This window comes from Narcine bancroftii, chromosome 2 (genome assembly GCF_036971445.1).
Source record: "Narcine bancroftii isolate sNarBan1 chromosome 2, sNarBan1.hap1, whole genome shotgun sequence".
In the NCBI taxonomy this organism is placed as follows: domain Eukaryota; kingdom Metazoa; phylum Chordata; class Chondrichthyes; order Torpediniformes; family Narcinidae; genus Narcine; species Narcine bancroftii.
In genome coordinates this window covers 100,467,239-100,493,058 of record NC_091470.1, presented here as the reverse complement: position 1 = coordinate 100,493,058, position 25,820 = coordinate 100,467,239, and positions in this window count along the sequence as shown.

Sequence of the window (25,820 nt, the reverse complement as noted above, 5' to 3'; positions counted from 1 at the left end):
TTAATTATTTCTTTCTCTTTCACTCCACCGATGCTGTCTATCTTGCTGGACAATCAAGATTCTGTTTCCTGAACACTTTTGGGTGTATTTTATGCATTTGGGTGGCTGATCAGGGAAATTACCTTAAAATTTCCTGATTGCATACCATCTCTTAGATATAATGTATTTTTGATATTTCCTTTCATATTTTAAGTCTACTAGTATATTGACCACAAAGAGAGCTGTTGTGGTCAGTTCAAGCAGGCCCGGGCATGAACTCAGAGCAGGTGCTACGCAAGTGTTGTCTTAGGTCTGGGCATGCTGAGTCAGGATAGATGGGGACAGGCTATAAAAGCTGCTCACATATACAGATACTTTGCATTACACTGATATAGATTGAATGCACATGTTTTCAGGCAATAGCACAGTGAGTGTATTTAACATGAGCATTTCTAGCCAGGAAGATTCAATATAGCATTTTCTACAAGGGGAGATAGATGGGTTAAATGAATGAGCATGGATAAGGCAAGTGAAAAATTCTGTAGAAATATGTAAAATTGTCAATTTTACTAGTGAGTGATAAAAAGAAGTATATTAAAAGGTAAAGGTTCCATTATTGTCACGTAATCCTACATTTAGAATGTAACATACATGAAATTTATTAACATTTGTCTACCGTAAGGCAGATGGAGAGTCACCACTTTGCCCAACACTCCTCAACATTATTTAAATGATGAACACTGAGATACATAGAGAGATACGTTTGGTGTCCTGGAGCTGGTATTCAGGATCAGAAAATAGTAAGGACAGCAAAGAGGACGCTATTACCATCAGAGAGCCGCAGCAATCATCAAGGACCCACACCACCCAGCCCATACTGGTACCATCAGGAAAGAGATCTAGGGGGGCCACAAGACTGGCACAACCAGGTTCAGGAACAGCTGCTACCCCTCCACCATCAGACTCCTCAACGACAAACTCAATCAGAGACTCATTTAAGGACTTTATTGATTTTTTTTTCTCTCCGTATTGCACAGTCAGTTTGTTTACATGTCCTTATTCCACATATCTTCTTGACTCCAGTTTTAGCACTACCAATAAGTGGTGATTCTGCCTCGCCTGCAGGAAAAAGAATCTCAGGGTTGTATGTGATGCCATGTATGTACTCTTACAATAAACCTGAACTATGAACTTTGAACGCAAAAGTAGTTTGTGCTTCAGCTGTGGTGGGCATTGATGAATGCACATCTACAGACCTCATGTAGGGAAGAATGTTAGTACACTGGCAGCAGTCCAGAGTACCCTTACTGGACTGATACAGAACAAATGGGGTGTCCAATGAAGAAATGTTGGACGGAGGTAGGGTTATACGGTAAAATTCCTGTTATTCGGAATTCAAGCAATTGGCAGCCTCAAGCAACCTGCAAAAACATTGCAGAAAATAAATGGGTATAAAATACGGAAGTTTAAAATTACCCCTCTAGGGATCAGTTTTCCAATCCATGCCAAACGCAATCTCAAGCAACCAGAAAATTCACGTAAATTTAAATTTTAGGCGTGCAGCATGGTAACAGAGCCTTTTGGCCCACAAGCTTGTGCTGCCCAATTACGCCCAAATGACCTGCAACCCCTGATATGTTTTGAAGGGTTGGTGGGGGGGGGGGGATGAAACTGGAGCACGAAGAGGAAGCCCAAGCAGACAGGGGGAGAACGTACAAACTCCTCACAGTCAGTGCAGGATTTGAACCCCGGTCCCGGTCGCTGGCGCTGTAACAGCGTTGCACTAAAACTTATCTAGCATCTATTTGGGACAGAGACAAAAGCAGAGAAAAAAATCACTTAAGAGGTATGCATGACTTTGGAACTCATTTCCAGCAAAGATCAGTGAAAGCAAATTTTTGAGTGTCCTGATGGGGATCAAACGTTGCTGAGGCAGGAATATGGTGACCATGATTGGCCTCCACCAAGGCCAGTAAGTGCACAGGAGCACCACCACCTCAAGGTTACTCTCCATGTTCCACATCAGCCTGGCTTGTAAATGTAAATTCAACACGCTATGTGTTGAATCTAAATTCTAGAGTTCTTTGCCTTCAGTGTTCCTGCTGCAAGAGTATTTTCACCTTCATCTGGGACATTCCTTGCCAACTATTTCAGTTGCTTCCCCAACGTGGAATCCTGCCGTGATTCTCAGGCACTGACATTGTTTAACCTGTCATCTGACTGTACAAGGACAACCTGTGACGAAACAGCGTCTCTGGTCCAAAACACAGAGGCACGCCAACCAGACATGGCGCACATACAGACGATTTGTGTGCAGTGCATAAAAATAAACAAATGTTGTTTAATCGTGGAGTAGAGTCTCTGAGAGTTAGCGTTCTCACTGCCTCAGCCTGTTGGGTCTAGCTCTGATACTCCTCTATCTTTTCCCCGATGGAAGCACCTGAATGGTGACGTGTGAGGGGTCCTCAATGATTTTATTCAAACAATGATCCAGGAAGATCACGCCAATGGTGGGGGGAGGGAGACCCCAGAGATCTTCTCTGCTGCACCTATGGTCATACAAAGAATCCTATATTAACGTTATTATTCAAAAAACCAAAGAATTACATAGAACATACAGGTAAGAAATTAACCATTATTTCATCATGTCACTGATAATTACTTCACACCAGCCTGATACAATCTGAGATAATCTAATGTTTATCTTACTGTTCCTTTGACCTCATACATGTTTATCCAGCTGTCCCTTCAGTTCCTCTGTTATCTATCTTAACCATTCCATATAATAACAGATTCAGACATTTTAACTCTTACAGTCAAGATGGTGGGCAAGAATATTGCACGAATGGTCATGCGGGGTCATTGTATCCCAGCTGTAGTCCCAGGTGAAATCATTTGACTCGCCATGGACCACTATTGGAATTGGGATAGGCAAAGAATTGCTGGAGGAACTCATCAGGCCACCCAGTGTCCATGGGTAGAAATGGTCTGCCAACGTTTCGGGTCAGAATCCTTTATCAAGACTAAGGTAAAATTATGTGCCGAAGTCTGCTGCCACTGTGATTTTAATAAAAGCACAGAGATGTTGGAGGAACTCAGCTGGTCTCGCGCCATCCGCAGGAGGTAAAGATACATGACCAATGTTTCGGATCTGAGCTCTTCTTCAAGGTACCTGGAAGAACCTTGCTTAGGCCCAATATGTCAGTTACCTTGACCTTGGACACTGTGATACCTGCTGTGTTCTTCCAGTATTTCTGTGTTTTTATGATAGGTAAAAATACATATTAAGGAGATCAATGAGAATATTTTGTTCTGAACTAACCCATCATCATAATGCACATTTCTAATTTAATTTAATTTTTCACAATAGAACATAGAACATGACAGGACAGTACAGGCCCTTTGGCCCATGATGTGGTGCCAATCTATTGTACCAGCCTCCACCACCACCCCTGGCCCCCATGACTCTGTGTACCTCTGATGTCTCTGGTGTTTGCTAGCCTCACCAGTCCTCATCGAGCAGAGGAGAGGGTCAAGAACTTCAAATTCCTGGGTGTCAACGTCTCTGAGGATCTGCCCTGGAGCCTCCATGTCGACGCAATCATGAAGAAGGCGTGCCAGCTGCTATATTTTGTGAGGAGTTGGAGGAGATTCAGTGTTTCACTGAAGACTCTCGAAAACTTCTACAGGTGTACCGTGGAGAGCAATGTGACTGGTTGCATCACTGCCCTGGTATGGAGGTGCCAACACTCAGGACAAGAAAATATTTCACACGGTTGTTAACTCAGCCTCCATCGAGGGCATCTACAAGATTTTAAGAAAGAAAACTCTATTTTCAAGGACCCCCACCACCCAGGGCATGCCCTCTTCACTCTGCTACCATTGGGAAAAAGGTACAGGAGCCTAAAGACGAGCACACAGCGGCACAAGGACGGCTTCTTCCCCTCCACCATCAGATTCCTGAATGATCAATGAACCAAGGACACTGCCTGACTTTGACTTTTTCCTTTTTCTTGCACTATTGTAATTTATTTTCTAAGGTGGTTTATATAGATGTTTGCCCTGTGAGGCTGCCTCAAAACAACAAATATCATGTCACGTCCATGACAGTAAATTCTGATTCTGACCAGTAGGACATTGATAAACATACCTCAAAATTACATCGAATGTTTATTTAAAACTAAAATATTCCAACCTTTTCTACATGGAGTTATTTTAAAATACATGTCACATACAAACGTTTCTTGCAGGGTTCGGGATAGGTTTGTCCCACTGTTGACCAAATAGGTAAGGCAGCTGGTCAAGAGGAAGAAGGAAGCATATATTAGATCAAGGAAGCAGGTTCATGAGATATGGCAGCCAGGAAGAAGCTTAGGAGAGCTCGAAGCAGACATGAGAAGGCCTTGGCACGTAGGATTAAGGAGAATCCCAAGACAATCTATCCATATATGAACAGAAGGATGACAAGGATGAAAGTGGGGCCGCTAAAGGATAAAGGAGGCAACTTATGCCTGGAGGCGGAGGAGGTTGGAGAGGTCAGCATTCACAAGAGAAAAATACTTTGATCAGGGTGAGGTCAGAATAGAACAGGCTTGGGTGCTGCACAGTGTTGAGATTAAGGAAGTGTTGAATCGTCTTAAAAAACATTGATAAGTCCCCTGGTTGCTGTGGGAAGTGAGGGAAGAGATAGCCATGATCTTTGAGTCCCCTTTGGCCGCAGGGAAGGTTCTGGAGGATTGGAAAATAGCAAATGAAGGTAATAGGGAGAATCCTGGGCTTGCATCAGTGGTGTGCAAACGACTGGAGAGGATTCCCAGGGCAGGAGTAGCAAACACCAGAGGACATCTGTACAAAGTGAAGGGAGGGAAGTTTAGGGGGAGGCGTCAGGTGTAAGTTTTTTATGCAGAGTTGAGGGGGCCCGGAATGCGCTGCCAGGGATGGTGGCAGAGGCTGAAACATTAGGGGCATTTGCGAGATGCCCACATGGAGGGAAGAAAAATAGAGGGCTACAGGGTTTGGTCTTTTTTTAAGGAAGATATGGGTCGGCACAACATCGAGGGCCGAAGGGTTCTTCACGATCCAGAATGTTGCTGCAGTACTCTTATGGAAAGGCAAAACAAATGTGCTCATTTGAAGTGTTTAACCAGAATATTTCAAAAAAACTGGCAGAACCCGACAAGAAATAGGAAATTTAGCTGCAATGCAGAGAGTTCAGCAAGAAACTGGAGGAGTAGATGGAGAACAGTTGACACCGACTGTGAAACATATGATTGTTGGTTTGTTCCAAACCAGTGTAATACTGTGGTATGTGTTCGTGGGATCAAATGACAGCCCATAGAAACTGTCCAAATAGCTCTTGTCATTTCTTCAGCCACAATCCCCTGAAGCACATCACCTCCTGGTGTGTGCGGGTCATGCCCCATTTGTTTCCTGTCACTTTTGATTGGATATTTATGAGGACAGAGTGCTTCATGGAGAAGACTATGGAGACTGGTCAGCATCAAGTCACACACTTTCTTGTAACCCAAGAATTCCAAAATAATCTTTGTAAATACAAGTGCAAACAAGCAAATCAGAAATCCTGCAAAACACATGGACGCTAAACCTATCGGAACTGACGGTGGAAATGATGAGATACATTAAATTTCAATAATCTGTTAAACTGCTGTGAGGTCATGACGCAGGCCAGCTAACTGTCATATATCCCCTGGTGCCTTCAGGTCACATTATTATTGCAAATCCACCAGCTACAGTGACTGAATTAGGTCCTTCTACTATTTTTTTGAGATACCGCCTCTTGTAGGTGTCCTTGATGGACTGAGGTCTGATGTCTGTGATGTCGCCGGCCGAGTTCACAACCCTCTGGAGTGTTTTTCTTGTCCTGAGCGTTGGCACCTCCATGCCAGGCAGTAATGCCACCTGCCAGAATGCTCTCCACCTGTCGAAATTTTCGAGAGCCTTTGGTGACAGACCGACTCTCCTCAAGTATAGCTGCAGGCGAGTTTAATACATACACCATTTGGTTTCTGATTGCATGCTAATTCCGATGCCGCTCTTGGTTTATTCAGAATATCTCTTCGCAAAGAATGCATAATTTCTTGATCTTTGCTAATTGCTCCAGGACTACCTGCTTAAAGCTCTCAATCCGCCTGAAGAAGTTCGCAGATGCCAGGTACCCGCCTGTTTCAAATAGGCCTTAATCATACTGGCGCCCAAGAAGAGTGTGGTAAACTTGCCTAAATGATTACCGACCAGTGGCACTCACAGCCACAGTGGTGAAAAGTTTTTAGAGGCTGGTGTTACTTTTCAAATTTTATTGACATCACAATAGAGACATTTCCAGCCATTTAAACCCATGCTGTCCAATACCCCCAAATTTACCTGCAACCCCCCCCCCCCCAACCATGTTTTTGGAGGGGGGAGGAGACCTATTGTGGTGGGTTACACAAGCCTCTGCTTTTATATCCTGCTAAGCAGTAGACTTCTTGGTCATTTACTGCTGTGTCTATTTTAGCTATGACAAACAGAAGTGGAAGGTATGTACCAAGGAGCGAAGGTTAAGGTTTATTTCCTTCCAATTAAGAAATCTGTATTTTCCTCAACATGCTTCAATCAGCAGCCAACAACACAAGACCATAAGACCATAAAACATAGGAGCAGAATGGGCCATTCAGCCCATCGAGTCTACCTCATCATTTAATCATGAGCTGATCCCTTTTCCCGCTCAGCCGTACTGCCCGGCCTTCTCCCCTTTGATGTCCTGGCTAATCAAGAACCTATCAATTTCTGCCTTAAACCCACCCAATGGCCTGGCCTCCACAACCACATGTAGCAACAAATTCCACAGATTCACCACCTCTGGCTGAAGAAGTTCCTCTCTAAGTGGACACTGTTCAATCCTGAAGTTGTGCCTCCCTGTCCTTGACTCTCCCACCATGGGAAATGACCTTTCTCCATCTACTCTGTCCACACCTTTCAATATTCATAATGCTTCAATGAGATTCCCCCTCATTCTCCTAAATTCTAACGAGTTCAGGCCAAGAGCTGCCAAACACTCCTCATATGATAACCCTTTCATTACCAGAATCATTCTTGTGAACCACCTTTAAACCCTCTCCAATGTCAGCACATACTTGCTTAAATGAACTCAGAACTGCTCATAATCTTCCACCAGTGCCTTATAAACTCATATCCCTGCTCTTATATTCCTCTTGAAATGAACCCCAGCATCACATTTGCCATCTTCACTACCACCTAAACATACAAGTTTACCTTCAGGCTGTCCTGCACAAGGACTCCCAGGACCTTTTGCATCTGGGTATTTTCAATTTTCTCCCCATTTAAAAAAGTCTGTCCATGTATTTTTTTCTACTGAAGCACATCACTGTACATTTTCCGACATTATATTTAATTTTCCACTTCTCTGCCTGTTCTCCTAATCCATCTAAATCCCTCTGCAGCCTCTTGTTTCCTCCAAACGACCTGCTCCTCCGCCAACCTTTGTATCTTTTGCATACTTGGCCACAAAGCCATCCATTCCATAATCCAAATCATTAATAAGAAGTGGCCCCAACACCGACCCCTGTGGAACACCACTAGCAACTGGGAGTCGATCAGAATATGATCCTTGTATTCTGACCCTCTGCTTCCAGCCAATCAGTCAATGCTCCACCCACACTTGTATGTTTCTTTTTATATCCTGGTCTCTTGTTCACTCTCCTCATGAGCAGCAACTTGTTAAATACCTTCTGAAAATCCAAATGCACAACATCCACCACATCTCCCTTATCCAGCCTGCTCGTCACTTCCTCAAAGAATTCTAATGGGTTTGTCAAGAAAGATTTTCCCTTGAGGAAACCATGCTGACTTTGGCATATCCTGTCACGTGCATCCAAGTACTCTGAAAACTCATCCTTTACAATCGACTCCAACATCTTCCCAGCCACTGACGTCAGGCTAACCGGCCTATAATTCCTTTCTGCTGCCTGCCTCCCTCCCTTCTTGAACAGTGGGGTGACATTTGTGATTCTCCAGACAATACCAGAATCTAGTTATTCATGAAAGATCATTACCAATGGCTCCACGATCTCTACCACTACCTCTGTCAGGACCTGAGGGTGCAATCCATCTGGTACGGGAGACTTGTCCACCGTTAGACCTTTCAACTTTCTGAGCAAATTCTCCCTTGAAATAGTAACTGCATCACTTCTCTTCCCTGATGCCCTTCAACTCTGGCACATGGCAAGTGCCTTCTACTAATGCAAATTACCCATATAGTTCCTCTGCCATCTTTGTCTTCCATTATTATTTCTCCAGCGTCATTTTCTAGTGGTCCTATATCTTCAGTGCAGTTAGTGTAGTGTTGCAGCAGCAGTGACTTGGATTCGAATCCGGTGTTGACAGTAAGGGGTTTGTCCCTGTGTCTGCATGGGTTTTCTCCAGCTTCCTCCCACCATTCAGAATGTATTGGGGTTGCAGGTTAATTGGGCATAATTGGGCGGCATCTACTCAGGACGGAAGGTGTATATAAAAGAGAGATGTAAGCAAAGAAAGAAATGCAAACAAACTGAGTGTGCAATACAGGAAGAAAGAAATATTCAGTAATAAATAATGTACAGCAGTAATAAAAAAGTAACAGTCCTTAAATGAGTCTGATTGGTTTGCCGTCCAGGAGTCTGATGGTGGAAGGGGAGCAGCTGTACCTGAACCTGGTGGTGGAGTTTTGAGGCACCTGTACCTCTTTCCTGATGGCAGCAGCGAGAACAGAGCATGTGCTGGGTGGTGGGGATCCTTGATGATCGCTGTTGCTCTCTGACGGCAGCGTTCCCCGTAGACTTTCTTAACGGAGGGGAGGGGTTTGGCCAGTGATGTCCTGGGCTGTGCCCACTACCTTTTCCAATCAGAGGCATTGGTGTCCCCAGACCATGCCGTGATGCAGCCAGTCAGCACACTTCTGTACAGGTCCTCCGAGAAAGGAAATTAAATCCCAGGAATTTAAATTTGCTCACTCTCTCCACCTCTGATTCCCCTAATGATCTCTGGATCATACAATCTGGTTTCCCTTACCTAAAGTCCACAGTCGGCTCCCTTGGCCTTGGCGGCATTTTTGGTGCACCATTCCGCCAAGTTTTCAATCACCCTCCTGTATGCTGACTCATTTCCCCTTTTTATACAGTCCACGACTGGGGAATCATCAACAAACTTGTAGATGGTGTTATTGTCATATTGAGCCACTCAGTCCGAGTAGACCAGGGGACTAAGAATGCAACCCAATGGTGTTCTGGTACTGATGGAGATTGTGCAGAGATGTTCTCACCAGCCCACACTGACTGGAGTTTAGAGGTGAGGAAATCCATTTCCACACTTGGTTATTGAGGTCCAGGTCTGATTAATTTTGAGGGGATGATGGTGTCGTCGATAAAGAGCATCCTGATGTATGCATCTTGGCTGTCCAGATGTATGTTTGTAATCGGAAAACTTTCAGCATTTTTTTATAAGGAAGAAAGACCATGTACAGACTTATTACATAAATATGGGTGCAAGAGTCATGCTAGCAGCTAGAGCAACACCGTTTGAAAGAATTTTTAAAAAGTAATATTTTTAAAAAACCTGCGGATTGTTAAATTTATCCAGCTCACGCAGTTCCCAATGTCATTTTTAGCCCATCCTGTTAGCTGATCTCATCCAAGTTGGAGGTATTGATACCACAAGTGGTTATAGGAGAGTGGAGAAGAACCAACAATACCATCTGCGAGATTATGTTGGGAAGCAGTCACGCGGCAATGGGATAAAGTCTGATTGTGATGTACCTGACTGTATTAAATAGGAACCTGAAGAAAATAAACAGCCAAAGGCAGGTGATCACTCAAATCTCCAACATAATTCCTAAGGTCTCCCTTTCTTTCAGTCACTGGAAAAATTAATATTCATAGTTACTAAGTTACAATTAAAAACAAGCCATTGAGTCCAAGGGATCTGTGCTAATATTTAGCTCAATTCCACACTAGCCTTTCCAATGAATCTGCTTGATTCTTTCTCAGGTTTTAAACCAGTTCTGCCTCTGCTCTTATCTATTTCATCATGGACTAAAAGACGAAAGTCTGCAGACACCATAATTGGAAACAAAAACACAGTGCTGAAGAAAATCAGCAGGTTTAACGGTGCACTTTATATGGCAAAGGTAAAGATACATAACCAATGTTTCAGGCTTGTATGAGCAAAATGTAGGCAGGCACCCGACCAAAATCTTGTAGAATCCTTCCAGGGGACTGGATGCGAAGAAGTTACAATCCTTGCAGGGGACTAAATACAGTTAAAGTCCAAAAATCTACCCAAGAATCCGGACTTTTCAAACTTTTAAAATTTAGCGGGCTTTTGCATGCTGCATGCAGAAATAGCACAGATGCCCGGTGGCAACAGGCGACCGGGAAGAAAGGTATGTCGCTATAAAGAGGATGAATTTGTATAAAATAACTTCTACTTTCATTTGCCTTTTCTTTTAAAATTATTTTTATTGAGTTTTATCATACAACCATACATTATAAGTCCACATTAAATATAATATTTGGATCAGTATCATATATATAAAAATGATAATACATGGACTCATATTCCAATCTAAACAAAGAAAAAGAAAAAAGAGAAAAAAAAGGCTGATTATAAAGATCGATCCCCATCCGCCAACCAAGATTGAAATCGGTATTCAAGCAGACTTGAAATTGAGCAACGTCCTCCGGAGATCTAGCAAAATGCTTTCATCTGTATCCTGTATTTTTCTTTTACAACGTTCGCTTTTAAACATAAATTTTTTGGAGTGAAACAAATCTTCGGTTCACATTTTTGTCAAGCGTTGAATTTCGTTTTCTTTAAAACTGCTCATTTTTGATAAATGAAGCCCACTGTATTTGCTAATGAATAAACTAACACATTTACCTGGTCATCTCTTCTTTGTTTCCTCCTTAAGTCTGAATTTTAAAAATACTGCCTGAGAATCCGGAAAATCCGAAAATCTGGATTGACCCAATCCCCGAGCAGTCCAGGTTTTCGGACTTCTACTGTATAGTCGTACCAGTACACAAATATAGACGCTTACAATCTGCAAGTGAACAATAATTGCTTGCCTGGACTCCTCTAATTCCTTAAAGCTGAGATTCCTACTGATGCATTATGGTGCGGCAGTCAGAGAGCTCAGGGTACTTAACTTTAGGGAGAGAAGAAAATCTGTCAGGCAGTTTAATCCAAATGGTTTGCACGCTCTAGTTATAAGCACTCCTTTCCTTGTCTGTTGAGTTGTTGTGAAGGGCTGAACAGAATGAGGAAGCTTATTTCAAATGTCAGAGTAGGAGTCTTCAAATAAATGCAGTGCAATTACCAGATGTGCGGTCGCGATTTATGGAAGTCTTGTGGAAATATAGTTACAATATTATTACTGCCGAGAAATAATAATTTTATTGGCTATTGTAAGATTATAATTAGTCAGGCCATATACAAATAATGATGTCCGCCAACTCATTCAGTAGATTAATAGGATGGCCGTTAGACTTGGTGAGTGCCCTCCCATTCTTAATTAGGAGCCAGTTTGGGTACATTTTGCTGATGCAGAGAGGGTGTTCTATACAAATGCCATAAACATTTAGACAAGTTGGTGATGCCACACTGATTTCTTTGTCAGCTCCTACACATAGGCAGTCAGGGTTCTAACCCATCACTGACAGTTTTTTTTTTCCCTCTCTTACCTTGCTAAGGACCAGTAAGCAATTTCTCTGAAGCCACGTTGCACACCACTGATATTTCTCTGTTTGTCCTTTGTGTTCTCGGACTAATTAGGTACGGGGAACAATATGTTGCATCACATGTCATTAAAGAAATCAGGTTTCAAATAAAACAAGGCCATGGGAGGTCTGCCATATTCTCTGCACAGCTTAACTAATGAAAAATGACAATAATTTTTTTTAACTTAATTAACAATGAAGAATTCAGGAGTCAACAAAGATTAGGAGGCAGTTTGCAATTACTTCTAAAGCCCATACAGAATAATAAAAGCTAGGTGAATGACTTAAAACCTCTAGATCGCCCCCCCCCCCCCCGAGGTTATTCTTCATTATTTGTATAGCAATTTATTCATAGTGACCTAGGAATTAGATTTCACACAGCACCTTGTGATCAAAAATCATTTTAACCTAGTGTTAGTTATTGCTATTATTTTCCGCTTGCACTTTGGAAATATGATAATGTACTTACAATCGGGATATGCATTATGGTTTTGACAAGTTTTCTGTGTCAAATGTGTACTTAATAACATCTATCTTCTTAAAGCATTTTTTTTTCCTCAGCATTTCCAATTTAAATCCGATGACATTGATTCACGAAACCACTTCTATTTGGCAGCCCCAAGTCAAGGCACTACTGGTTCTCAGGCAACATCATTGAAAAGGCCACACACTGAAACATTAAAGTCCTGCAGGCAGTTGAAGAAGTCTCGGGGGTGGGGGGGGGGGGGGGGGGGGGGGAGGGGATAGTTCCACAATATCGCCACAAGCACTTCGTCCAGAGCGATCTCCAAGGTTGCGCTTTTTGAATGGGAGGGGCAGCCCAGACGCTGCTGGCTTAGGGACAACGAGTGCTGATGTTCAAAGCCTCTCTCTACCACCTTCTCTCATGAGGACACGAACTCTGACCCTTCCAAGGACCAACGTTTCTGGAGGCTCAGGTTTATCTCGGAATCTTTGCAGGAACATGACATTTGCTGGGCAGATCTCCATCCAAGCACGAGCATCTGGATTTGTCAAGGCCAGAGTGGCGCACAATTTCCTTTCCTTCCAATTCATTCCAAGTGCCTGTGAACGACTAGTCTCATATCTCACTGCCTGCTGCTCACTCCAGCATTAGGGAGGTCGCTGGTGCACTGTACATTATGAGAAAGGACTTTCTATTTCCCTTCAGCGATGAAGGTATGGACCACAATCACATGGATTGTCCAACATATGAAAATCCAGTCTGCTGCTTTAGATAATCTTTCGGAATCTGGAGTTCTTCATGGATGGGAGCGGCTCCTAATTATTTAAAATGAGGAGAATGGTCTTGTGATCATTGTCAGATATAATTTAGGGAGTTCATGTGTCTCCTTCATTTTGTGGGAGGCAATAGCATCATGTCCTGAGAGTAAAACACAAAAGTCTGCAAGCACCGTGACTGAAGTAAAATCACAAAGCTGGAGAAACTCAGCAGGTCAAACAGCATCCTTTATATGGCAAAGATAAAGATCCATAACCAACGTTTTGGGCTTGAGCCCTTCATCAAGGGACAAGCAAAATGTGGGCAGGCACCCGAACAAAATGGTGGGGGGGAGGAGGGGCCGGGGGAGGAGAACAGGCAGGTGGTAACAGGTGGATAAGGGAGGGAGGGCATAGCAGCAAACAGGTGGATCAGTGAGTGGGGGGACAGCTCTATGAAGGGAGAGGGAAGGAGAAGGAGAGCTGGAGGAAAGAGGGATGGGGAAGAGAGAGAGAGATCGGAGCAGGGAGCTGGGTATATGATGACAAAGTCTGTTTCTGACACACATCTGCACTACCTCAAATGCCGCAGCGTCTCACTATAGTCTCCCCACCCCCCACCATTTTGTTTGGGCGTCTGCCCACATTTTGCACATACCTTGATGAAGGGCTCAAGCCTAAAGCATTTGTTATGTATCTATGCTACATAAAGGACCCAAATGGAGAATGCCATTGAACTTCTTAAAATGACCTTCTGCTATATAGGCCACTCCAAAGTGGCACCTCCCAGGTGATCGGTAAAACAGGTCGGGATCTGCCGTTACATGCATGACATTGCCGATTCAAGAGGAGAAGAGATCGCAGAAGTGAATGTAGGAACATGGCAAGATGCATCTTCAGCTATTTCAATACATCAACGGGATTATATAAATGTATTTTCTTATTATTCATGAACTGTGGTGATTGGAATCAGACATAGTCAATCATTCTTGAGGGTTTTATTGTTGAGCCCCACCAGTTGTTTATACTATCTAATATTACATTCCCTCCACCCCTGCCCCCCAATGACATGATCTATCATAGTGATTCCCAAGGTGGGGGCTGACACACCCCCCCCCACCCTCTTGGGTGGATGGAATGATCCAAGGGGGCTGTGAGGAAAAAGGGGGGAGTCAGGGGGCAGTGAGGGGATGTCCCAAACCTTCAGACTTGTTATTATTCAGTTTGAAGAAGAAGCCAGTGCAGTAACTTTGGCCCGACTGGGGTGGCCGTAGTGGGCAAAATAAATGACGACAGGGTCTTCTCACGAGAGCTGGTCTCGGTGGCCGCCATGTTATATTGGCACCACTATCCCCTCCCAGAGCCACTGCTGCCACCACCACCCACCACTCAGCGCCGACACTAATCTCCCCTCTGCTCAGCGCTGCCACTAACCCCCCCCACTCCACTCAATGCCACTACTAAACCCCAACCCCGCTCAGCGTCACCACAAGCACCCATCCCCCACTCTGCTCAGAGCCACCACTAACCCCCCCACCCCCAGTGCCATTGTTTTGGGGGTCACTTAAGGTGTGGCCTGGAAGCCAAGCAACCTGCACTCAAAAAAGTTTGGGAACTATTGTTCTACCGGGATCGTTGTCTGAAGAAGGCGTGCAAAATTATTAAGGATCTCTTCCACCCCGCACACAGCATCTTTCAGCTACTCCCATTGGGGAAGAGATACAGGAGTATCAGAGCCAGCACCATGGGGCTGAGGAACAGCTTCTCTCCACAGACAGTGAGAATGCTGAACAACCAAAGGAACGGCTCACAGTCACCGCCCGACACTCTCATATTTACAAAACCATATTCATTTATATATTTGTATATCTGAATACTTGTCCTGCAGGTGTATTGTTTCTCTGTATGTGTGTTATGTCTGGTTGTGTGTCTCTGTGTTTTGCACCGAGGACCGAAGGATGCTGTTTCATCAGGTTGTACATGTACAATCAGGTGACAATAAATTTGATTTGATGAAAACCCCTTGGTCATTTGAATAGTGATATTCTAGATTTTATTTTAATGATTACATAGGTACTGATTCATGATATCTTATTAAAACATCTTAACCTGAATAAGAATTATTTAATTCCCTTAACTTTACTGCACCTTCCATGAATATTCCAGAGAGGCATATACTATACCCTACGATTATTCTGTCCATGGGCAAAACAGTGGAGGTTTCCATCTTTGTTTCTTAAGATAAGGTTCTTCAGTCAATTACATATGATTCAGATTATTTATTTGTTCTTATATTTGAACCTCTAAAATATATGAATTTTGCCACTCATAGAATATTGGTGCAGTTGGCACAACAACTTTACAGCGCCAGCAATTGGGACCCGGGTCCGAATCCCGCGCTGACTGCAAGGAGCTTGTACGTTCTCCCCGTATCTGTGTGGGTTTTCTCTGAGTTACCTCCTACTCTTCAAAAATGTACCAGGGGGTGTAGATTAATGGGGTGTAAATTGGGCGGCGCGGACCCGCGGGGCTGAATTGGCCTGTTACTGGGCTGTATGACAAATTTTTTTTTAATTAAAAATTTGCTCAATGGGACTTCACTCCAATTATCAGTGGCAAGGGGAGTGTGGCGTTAGTTTAAAATGCCATAAAATGAAGTGCTTTATGGAAAATTAATGGAAGGAGTTGTTTATTCGTCTTATGCTGAAGTGAGATTTTATGTTTCATTGTAGGAATATAAAATTTATCTCAATGTATGTCCATCATCAGAAAATAAGTGGTGAAAAGGACAGGATGTAAAACTGAAAAGCATTGAAGCCGAGAAGCACAGAAGTGCTCTGTTATATCCCACGCATGAACGGCTGTATGTTTACCCATTTGCTGTCTGTGCAAACATAGTGGCTCTTTGCTCCAGAGCATCTTTGCCAGCTATTACTCCTGCAAAATCCCTCTCTGGTTCTGTTTTGGAAAATAAGATTTACCCACCCGCCCCAGCCAAAAAAAAAGCAGCCTCATTTCAAACCCTCTATCTGATAACATTACCCTTTGCATCGGGAGGAGGGAAATCCAAATTCACCATTTTATGAAGATTCTGGTTTATGGATTCTGGTTAAAGAAACTAATGGGCCCTCCGTGGATATTAAGTTCAAAGATGAAGAATGGTTAACCAGTGAGCAAGGTGAAGGATATTGTATACAAGGAAATCATTCACTAGTGAGTGATGGATATTCAAATAGAAGAAAATAAAGGCTGGACATATCAATAGTTAAACAAAATAAAATTGTTTGCTTTCACACAGTTCAGAATCTGAATTTATTGTCATGAACATGTCACAAAATTTGTTGTTTTGCAGCAGCGCCGCAGGGAAAACATTGACATAAACCACCTTACAAAATAAATAAAAAATAGTTCAAGGAAAAGTCAATGTGAGGTAGTGTCTTTGGTTCATCGATTATTCAGGAATCTGATGGCGGAGGAGAAGAAGCTGTCCTTGTGCCACTGAATGCTCACCTTCAGGCTCCTGTACCTTTTCCCCCATGATAGCAGAGTGAAGAGGGCATGGCCTGGGTGGTGGGGGTCCTTGAGGATAGAGGCTGCTTTCTTAAGATGTCCTCGGTGGAGTGAAGATTGGTGTCCGTGATGTCGCAGGCCAAGTTAACGACCCTCTGGCGTTTATTCTTGTCCTGAGAGTTGGCATCTCCATACCAGGCAGTGAGGCAACCAGCCACGGTACACCTGTAGAAGTTTACGAGAGTCTTTGGTGCCATACTGAATCTCCTTAAACCCCTAGCATGTAGATTTATTTTACTGTCCTCCAGAAAGTGAGAAGCGTTCAGCAGCTATGTGGACGAGGGCCTGACGATCTTTGGGTAAAGTGACATTTCTCTTTCCTGGGAGGTACATGTAAACTTTTTATCCACGTGCTTTCCTGCTTAATTCAATTATTCTGAAGTATCCAAATTTGAATCACATTCTACACTATAATTCCACAAACCACAATGAGATGAATGACCATTTACTATTTCTTTAGTGACCCGGGTTGATTAAAGGCAATTAGACAGAAAAAGTTGTCTTATTCAATTAGTGGCACAGATTTGTTGCATCAAGTGATTATTTAAACAGGCAAATGGTGCCTTGATTTAACATCTCACTCATAAAGGTTGCATTTCTGGGGAATGCAGCCCTCTCTTAGCGCGCAAGGGTCACTACAGTGGCACCTGAATCCACAAATGTCTGTCTCAGTCATTAAACTGCTAATTACTGAACAAAGTTTGGAAGGTTGACCTGCCCTGGAGGGGATGGAAAAGTTTGCTCCATCATACTTCAGAAATGGAAAAAAAAGCATTTATTTTTTAATCCAATTACGAGAAACATAAATGTCATTTACTGAGTATTTAGTGCATAAATGTGCTCTCCAGGAACACCGAGCTGCAAGTGTTCAGAAAAGAGGATTATCCTTTGCAAAGTAACTTTCTCCAACGTGTGGCACAGTCTGTGAATTTACTTTCACCGATTTGACAATGCTTAGAAAATAGGGGATTCTACAGGCACTCATTCTTCTCGTGGTCGGCTGCTTAAGGACAAATGACTTGGCTCCACCATGCTGAAGCTGTCAGCTGGCCACTTCAACTTGTTTGTTACTTTTCTGAAAGTCTCTTCACAACAGGAATTCCAACTGGTGAATATATAAAAAAATATAGGAGCTGGGAGGTGAGGTTGAGACTGTTCAAGGCTTTGGTGAGGCCAAGTTTGAAATATTGCGTGAAGTTCTGGCCTCCAAATTATAGGAAGGATATCAATAAAGAAGAGAGGGTGCAGAGAAGATTTACTGAAATGTTGCCTGGATTGCAGTATCTGGAATACGGAGAAAGATTGAGAAGACTGGGTCTTTATTTCATTGGAGCGTAGAAGGTTGGGGGGGGTGGGATTTGATAGAGGTATATAAAATTATGAGGGGAATAGGTGTTGTGCCAACCTTAAAATAAAGTACTAAAATAAAGTTCTAAGCCCTTCCCTATCCCATACCCCTCTATTTTACTTTCATCCATGGGTCTGTCTCAGAGTCTCTTAAGTGGCCCTAATGTTCCAGCCTCCGCCACTATCCCTGGCAAGGCATTCCAGGCCCCCACAACTCTCTACATAAAAAAAATCCTATCCCCGATGACTCCCCTAAACTTCCCTCCCTTCACTTTGTGCATATGTCCTCTGGTGTTTGCTATCCTGCCCTAAGAAGCAGGTGCTGGCTGTCCACCCTATCAATGCCTTCTCATAATCTTGTAGACCTCTAACAGGTCTCCTCTCATCCTTCTGCATGCCAAAGGGAAAAGTCCCAGCACTGCTATCCTTGCCTCATCCAGGTAACATCCTGATAAATCTCCTCCACATCCTCTTCATAACTTCCACATCCTTCCTATAATGAGGTGACCAGAACTGAACACAGTGTGGTCTTACCAGAGATTTGTAGAGTTGCATCATGACCTCTCTACTCCTGAACTCACTCCCCCTATTAATGAAGCCCAGCATCCCATAGGCCTTCTTAACTCTCCTATCAACCTGTGCGGCGACCTTGAGGGATGGGCTTGGGCCCTTCATCAAAACATTGAAAAAGGTAGGGAGGAGGTGCCAATGCGCGGGACAGGAAGAGACTACAGAGGGTTGTAAACTCGGCCAGCGCCACCATAGGCAACAGTCTTCGAGGACATCTACTAGAGATGGTGTCACAAGAGAGCAGCCTCTATCTTCAAGGACCTCCACCACCCAGGCCAGGCCCTCTTCACTCTGCTACCATCGGGAAAAAGGTACAGGAGCCTGAAGGTGTACACAAACGTAGTTTCTTCCCCTCAGCCATCAGATTTCTGAACGGACAATGAACCAAGACACTACCTCACTCTTTCTTCTTTTTGCACTAATTTATTTAGTTTTAAAAGTGTAATTTATAGGAGTTACTTGCATCTGTGATACTGCTGCAAAACAACAAATTTTGTGACATGCTTTATGATAATAAATTCTGATTCTGTATAAAACAATAGTTTTAAGTCCCCCTAATGTTCCAGCCTCCGCCACTAACCCTGGCAAGGCATTCCAGGCCCCCACAACTCTCTACATAAAAAAAACCTTATCCCCGATGTCTCCCCTAAACTTCCCTCCCTTCACTTTGTGCATGTCCTCTGGTGTTTGCTATCCTGCCCTAAGAAGCAGGTGCTGGCTGTCCACCCTTTGGTTTCAGGAAGCCTCCATTATAGGTGTATCATCCATGTCTGTTCATGTCATCTGAAGGGACTGAAATTAAGTCTTCCTCAGGTACGTAATTCAAGTGACCTTCCTGACGCAGGACTGAGCAGGAAACAGATATATTGTTTAAAAAAAACAGGAAGAGCATCAGCCTAGAAGAGTCCAGAAAGACACTGTGATCCTGATCTCCATGCTGTCAAGGTGCATGTGTGATGCTGTTGTGAAGTATCAGGTTTGGTGGATTCACAGAGAGAGATGAGTCTGGGCACAAGTCTTACAATGAAGGTAACTTTATTGAACACACGGGAGACAAACAGGGGAAGATACTTAGTTACTCTACTACAAAATAACGACATGGACATTCACAACGGGCCCAGGTAGAACTCACGTACCAGTGGCCGCCTATCTTCTACACAGTATGAGACAAAAACGATAACGGTGCAAGCAGGCACAAGGGGCCCCAATACTGGTGGCTGCTTACTCGATCACAATCTCCCGCACGTGTACACACTTCACAGTCAGGGGCATTCAAACACTCTCCCAGTTCCCTGTATCAATGGGGGTGCGACTCTCTGCAAGCACTGATCTATTGCAGTACTACGGCTCAATTAGTGTCGTGCGCACCTTACCCGCGACTCCTCCTGCATTGCCCACAGGACCGAGCTGCCGTGGAGTGATGTCCGGGCCTTGGTCCAAGAGGCAGAGAGAAAGAAATGTGATATGCATTGATGCTTTATACAGTTCTGAGCTGGACGTCCGGCCAGTGATGACAACTGAGTCATTTAAATGAGCCAATATTAAGGTATGCACTAATGGGTGTCCGGAGTCCAACCTTGATTGGCAGGGTGATGCAACTTCTGAATAAGTTTCAGATTGGGCTGTCTTGCGACCCTCCGCAATCCACATGTAACATTCCACCCCTCAGAAGTCACATCGCTCACCAATCACTGGAAACACAATGAATAACTGGTTTCTAAACTGTAAAATCTAAGAAACATGTTATAACTGTAATATAATGTCTAAATCGATGCAAATCAAGTGGATTGATATATACACAAGTGTATGATGGACTGAGTGTAAGTGTATCATCTGTATGATGGACAAGGCACATTATCAAATTCAATGACAAGGCTTCACCAGCTCACCCCCTGACCAAACAGGGTCCTTTTTTTTCCTATGGAGCAGGGCACTGTGGGAACTGGTCCCCAGTGTGAGAAGGGAGGAAAGAGAAAGAAAATGTGTCTGTTCACTGACACGCATGCCTGGTTTCTCTGACTTAGTTGGCACATGATGTATGCCTTTATCACTAATGTCTGCGAGCAGGCAGTGCAAGGTCATCTATAAGGTGGCATAGACATCTCTTGGCTAGTGCATCCTGCACCTTGGCTTCACATTTGGACGCTCCCTCAGCACAGAGCCCAGATGCCCGTCTCCATGCTATTCCGTGATGAGGCAGGGGCCAGGCCGGCATGCATCCAGGGTGTACCCGTATTCTTGTGGGAGTGCTCTGCTTTTCTGGGCTGTTGTCTGACACTAGGACTCTGTTCCTGATCATGTTCCCTTAAGCAGGTGCCGCAGATGCCTTTGTTTTGTCTCCATAATGATAGCCAGAGGAGTCAGGACTGTAAATTGGCCAAATTAGTAGGTTTTAAATAAAAGCTCATGAGGAATTAGAATCTGTTAAGGGGAGGACCGGGGAAGGACAATGTTAAAATAAATATACAAACAGTTCCTGATCTGCAACATTGTAATTTTAAAAAAATTGATACTAATTAACTGAACTGAAAGACTTTAGTGAAAATACCACTGCTCAAGGTTCAATTTAAAAGGTCCTTAACAAAGGCTGGAATGAAAAGGTGCATGACAAAGTTGTGAATGTTGTTCAGTTGAACTTCCTGTGAGATTGTGTCCATGGTAACATCTCTTGCCAACTGCTAAACATTTTCTGCACCAGTTAACGACAACAGCTCCTGCTGCTTAAATGAGCTGGTACCGATGGCTGGAATCAGTGATGGGATTTCAGCAGTTTGTTTTGTTGAGCATTTTGTAGACCTTCACATTGCAAAGAGGAAACGTTCGAAGGGTAGACTTCTTCTATTGTGGAGGGGGGTGGTGTTTTGGAGAGCTCACAAGATAGATTAGTCCAATGGGGGAGGATCAGAGGGGAGGCTGGTCCAGGTCAGAGTGGGCAGCTCATAGGAAGCTCCTCCCCCACAGGTTTCCCCCTGCAATTCTCACTCTAGAGAGTATGCATGTCTCTGTGAATCACCGAACTTTGCCTCAGCCCTGTAAACTTAAGGAGCATTCCCCACTCTGAGTACTCTGATCCCTCCAGGAGGGTAATGACTTCCCAAACAGTTGACAGTCCCATGAGGGGCAAACCACCCCTCCAAGGTTGGGGTGTGTGATTGTGACTAAATAGGCTGTCAAGGCACCAGTGACCTTTGTGCACTCTGGGAAGTGGTGCTCGCGGGTGCCCCAGTAGATACCCACAATCAGTGCCTCCCTAACAACCCGTATCCCAACATCAGCAGTGAGCCTCTGAAGCTGGACGTGTAGGTCCCATTCTAGAAGGGCAAGGAACCTGGTCTGGACTGCAGTCACCACCCGTTCCCAGAGGCTGGTGCCATCATCGACCCCTTCTGGCAGTGCCTGCAAAGGCGTTGCTAATTGTCTGTTATTCATCAGTCCGCCCAGGGCATTTGCTTCCTGATGAGAGCCCTCATCATTGGGTGCGCTCTCATCCTAGCAGTGGTATGGCTAGGCGTTTTCCTGACTACTGGTGGTAGCGGTCCCCTTGCCTGGTTGGCTCCTTGGCAGAGCAGTCCCAGAACTATGTAATTTCACAGTGACCACATGGGTACTCACCTGAGATTCCCTCCATCTCTGGCTACCTCCCCATTTTGGAGGGTTGGCGGGGTGCCCTCATGGCAGATCTGGGACCGTATGGTCATTGGTCAAGGCTTGCAAAGGCTCTGGCACAGGTGGGGGGGGGGGAATCATATGTTGTAGGACTCAGTTTCCTCATGGTCAACACTGTCCATCCCCACTGGACAATGGCTCGGACTTTTCCTGGGTCAAGCTGCCAGCCAGTCCCACAAGCTGCTTGCAGCTCCTGCTGCTTTTCAATCAGCTTGAAAGCTGCCTTGATGAGTTTCATTTCTAGGTTGGTCACTCGATCTTCGGCAGTCTGTGCTGCCTCCTGCAGTGTGCAACATGATGCTGCAGGGATTCTATCTCCCTATCTGTGCACCCTGTTGGCCTAATTCTCCTGCAATTTCATGTTGGTGTCTCAGGAGAGACAGCATAAACCAAAAGGGCCCCTAGGGCCATGATTCCCCCTCAGTCTCTGAAAATCCAAATTTCTTAAGGAGGGATGCCACGAGATGCGCTATCATTTCTCCACAGGGGCCCAGCCTGTCAATCTAATCACCCTGTCAATCTAATCAGCCGGCATGGTGTGGCTTGCCAGCCAAGCTGCCAAATGACTGAACCCTTGGTGGTCGTTGGTCCTCCCGGCCATTTTATATGATGACCCCAGGGTTCCTTTACTAGCCCCCCCCCCCACCTCCGTGGGTGAACAGGTAGACATTAACACATGCACCCAACAGGACACCAATACACTCACTCATTAGCACAATCTCCCACACGTATCCAGCTGAAACTCTTTGAGCCCTGCTGGCAGCACCAATTGTGTTTGGAGGGTTCACAGAGAGACGGGTCTGGACACAAGTTTTACAACCAAAGGTCATTTTATTGAACATATGGGAGACAAACAGGAGAAGACGCCAAACGATACTTAATTACTGTACTACAGTGTACTAAATAACTAGATAGACATTCATTCATATCGGACCCAAGTTGGACTCAGATCTGCCTATCTGCTACATGGTACGAGACAAAAACTATAATGGTGCAAGCAGGCACGTCGGGCACAAGGGACTCCGATACCGGTAACTGCTTACCCTACTGCACTCTCCTGCACATGTACACACCTCAGACAGGGACGTTCAAACACACTCCTGATTGTCTGTACCAATGGGGGTGTGGCTCTCTGCAAGCACCGATCTATTACAGTACTACGGCACAACTCAGTATAGTGCACACCTTACCCGCGACTCGTCCAGTGAGCTGCACAGTAGCGACCTGCTATGGAGCGATGTCCAGGGCTTGGACCAACAGGCAGAGAAAGAGAAATGTGTTACGCATCAATGCTTTCTACTGTTCCGAGCTGGGCATCCAGCCAATGATGTCACTGAATGATTTAAATGAGCCAACAGCAAGGTGTGCACTAATGGGTGGCGGAGTCCAACCTTGATGGGCAGGTGATGCAACTTCCAAATAAGTTTCAGATAGGTTGGCCACATAACTCCCCCCCCCCCCCCCCCACCGCCCCAAAATCCACAGTGTTCCAGACAGGGAGGCCACATATTCCTTCACCATCTACGTGTCACTGATGCTGAAACTGAGGTCACAAGAGAGTGTGAAAACTTGCTCTGGCGCAGATGTTCAGCAGCGCTGCCCAATTATTTTGAGGTTGAATTCGCACCCTCACAATATTTGAGGCTCGGCTCAGTATTACTTACCACAAGTAAAACATGAAGGCTTACAGACACCGTGGTTGAAGTGAAAACACAGCTGGAGAAACTCAGCCAGTCAAACAGTGTCCTTTATATAGCAAAGGTAAAGGTACAGAACCAACGTTTCGGGCTTGAACCCTTCATCAAGGTATTAAAAAATGTTGGCAGGCACCCGATCAAAATGTTGGGGGTAATGAAAGGGTTTTCCCTCCCCTCCCTTTCCCTCTGTCTTCTTTCCTCCAGCTCTCCACCCCCCCCCCCCCTCTCCATTCACGGAGCCATCCCCCCCTTCTGTTTGCTGGTGCACCCTCCCTCCTTTATCCACCTATTACTTCCTGCCTGTGGAACTGTGCACTTTCCATTGCCTTCCACCCACCCACCTCCCCCCACCCTACCATTTTGTTCAGGCGCCTTTCTACATTTTGCTCATACGTCGATGAAGGGCCCAAGCCTGAAACTTTGTTATGCATCCTTAAATATAAAGTATACTGTTTGACCAGCAGAGTTTCTCCAGCATTGCCGATGAGCACAAGTTTGCCGGTAGTGTGGTTCAGTCTGAGCCCAACAGTGGAGTTTAATTGGAAGAAATTCCAGTTCTGCCAAATGGAGTTTGAGGCCATCGGCAAATATGATCCTGTGCTGGCAGATTATGTTGGCAACAAGAGGAAGAATAGAGATAATGGCAGGAAGGGAAGATGTTGTTGTGGATGCTCCAGCTTTAACCAGATCAACTGGGGCAGTGGTTCTCAACCTTTTTATTTCCACTCACATAAATATTCCCTACTCCATCGGTGCTCTGTGATTAGTAAGGAATTGCCTAAGGTGGTATTTGGGAGGAAAGAAAAAGTTTGAAAACCACTGTTTTAATCATACCTGATTGACTCGTATGTGCACGGATTCATAACTCCAAAGGAAATGGGCCAATGACAATTTTTCTCCAGCAAAATGTTTCAGTAACAATTGGGTCGAGAGCAGTGGTTCCCAACCTTCCCTTCCCACCCACATCCCACCTTAAGCAATCCCTTAGGCAGCACCGATTGCATAGGGATTACTTAAGGTAGGATGTGAGTGGAAAGAAAACGGTTGAGAACCACTGAGCTGGGGTGAGGTTAGGTAATCCCAGAATAGTGGAGGAGTGCTGTCGGGAGTGTGGCTGACTCACAGAGTACACTGAGTATGTCTATACGGGTATACCTCACTTTACGAAACTTTTTGTAAGTCGAAATGGTGTAAAGTGAAAACCCATTCACTACTCTTTTCGTAAAAGTAAAAGCCCATTCAAAACCCTTTCATAAAAGCAGACACAGGTCATTGTGGAGACACCTCCTGTACAGGTGGACATCCTCCCCTCCCCAGTCTTCAACATCCAAGTCAAAGCCACCAGCAAAGAATCAAAATCACAAGTATGCATCACATTTCAGATCATTACAACTCAATTGGCTTCTGTCTGACATTGCCCCTGTTTTTGTAAAAGTGAAAACCCATTCAAAACCCTCTCAAATCCTTTCATAAAAGCGAATATATGTTCTTCGTAAGAGCAAATTTTCGTAAAGTGAGTATTGTAAATCCGGATATACTGAACCTGCATCAGGGATTGAAAATTGCATGGAATGATTTGTAGGAAAGATGGGGACTGTTTGGGGAATTCAAGGACTTTGGAGATGAATGGGTAATTGGCGATGAGATGGTAATTACTGAGATATAGATGAGTGAGTTTCTAGTAATTTTTACATTGTAGGACAACATCCGAGGATAGGAAACCATTTAACATTGTCAGCAATCATAGATGCTAGGAAGAAAACATGGATGATGAGCATTTTTAGTTGGTATAAGACATAGGAGCAGAAATCGACCATTCAGCCCATCGAATCTGCCCCGCCATTCAACCATGAGCTCATCCATTTCCCCACTCAGCCCCACTATCCGGCCTTCTCCCCATAACCTTTGATGCCCTGGCTAATCAAGAACCTATCAATCTCTGTCTGAAATATACCCAATGACCTGGCCTGTGGCAACAAATTCCACAGATTTACCACCC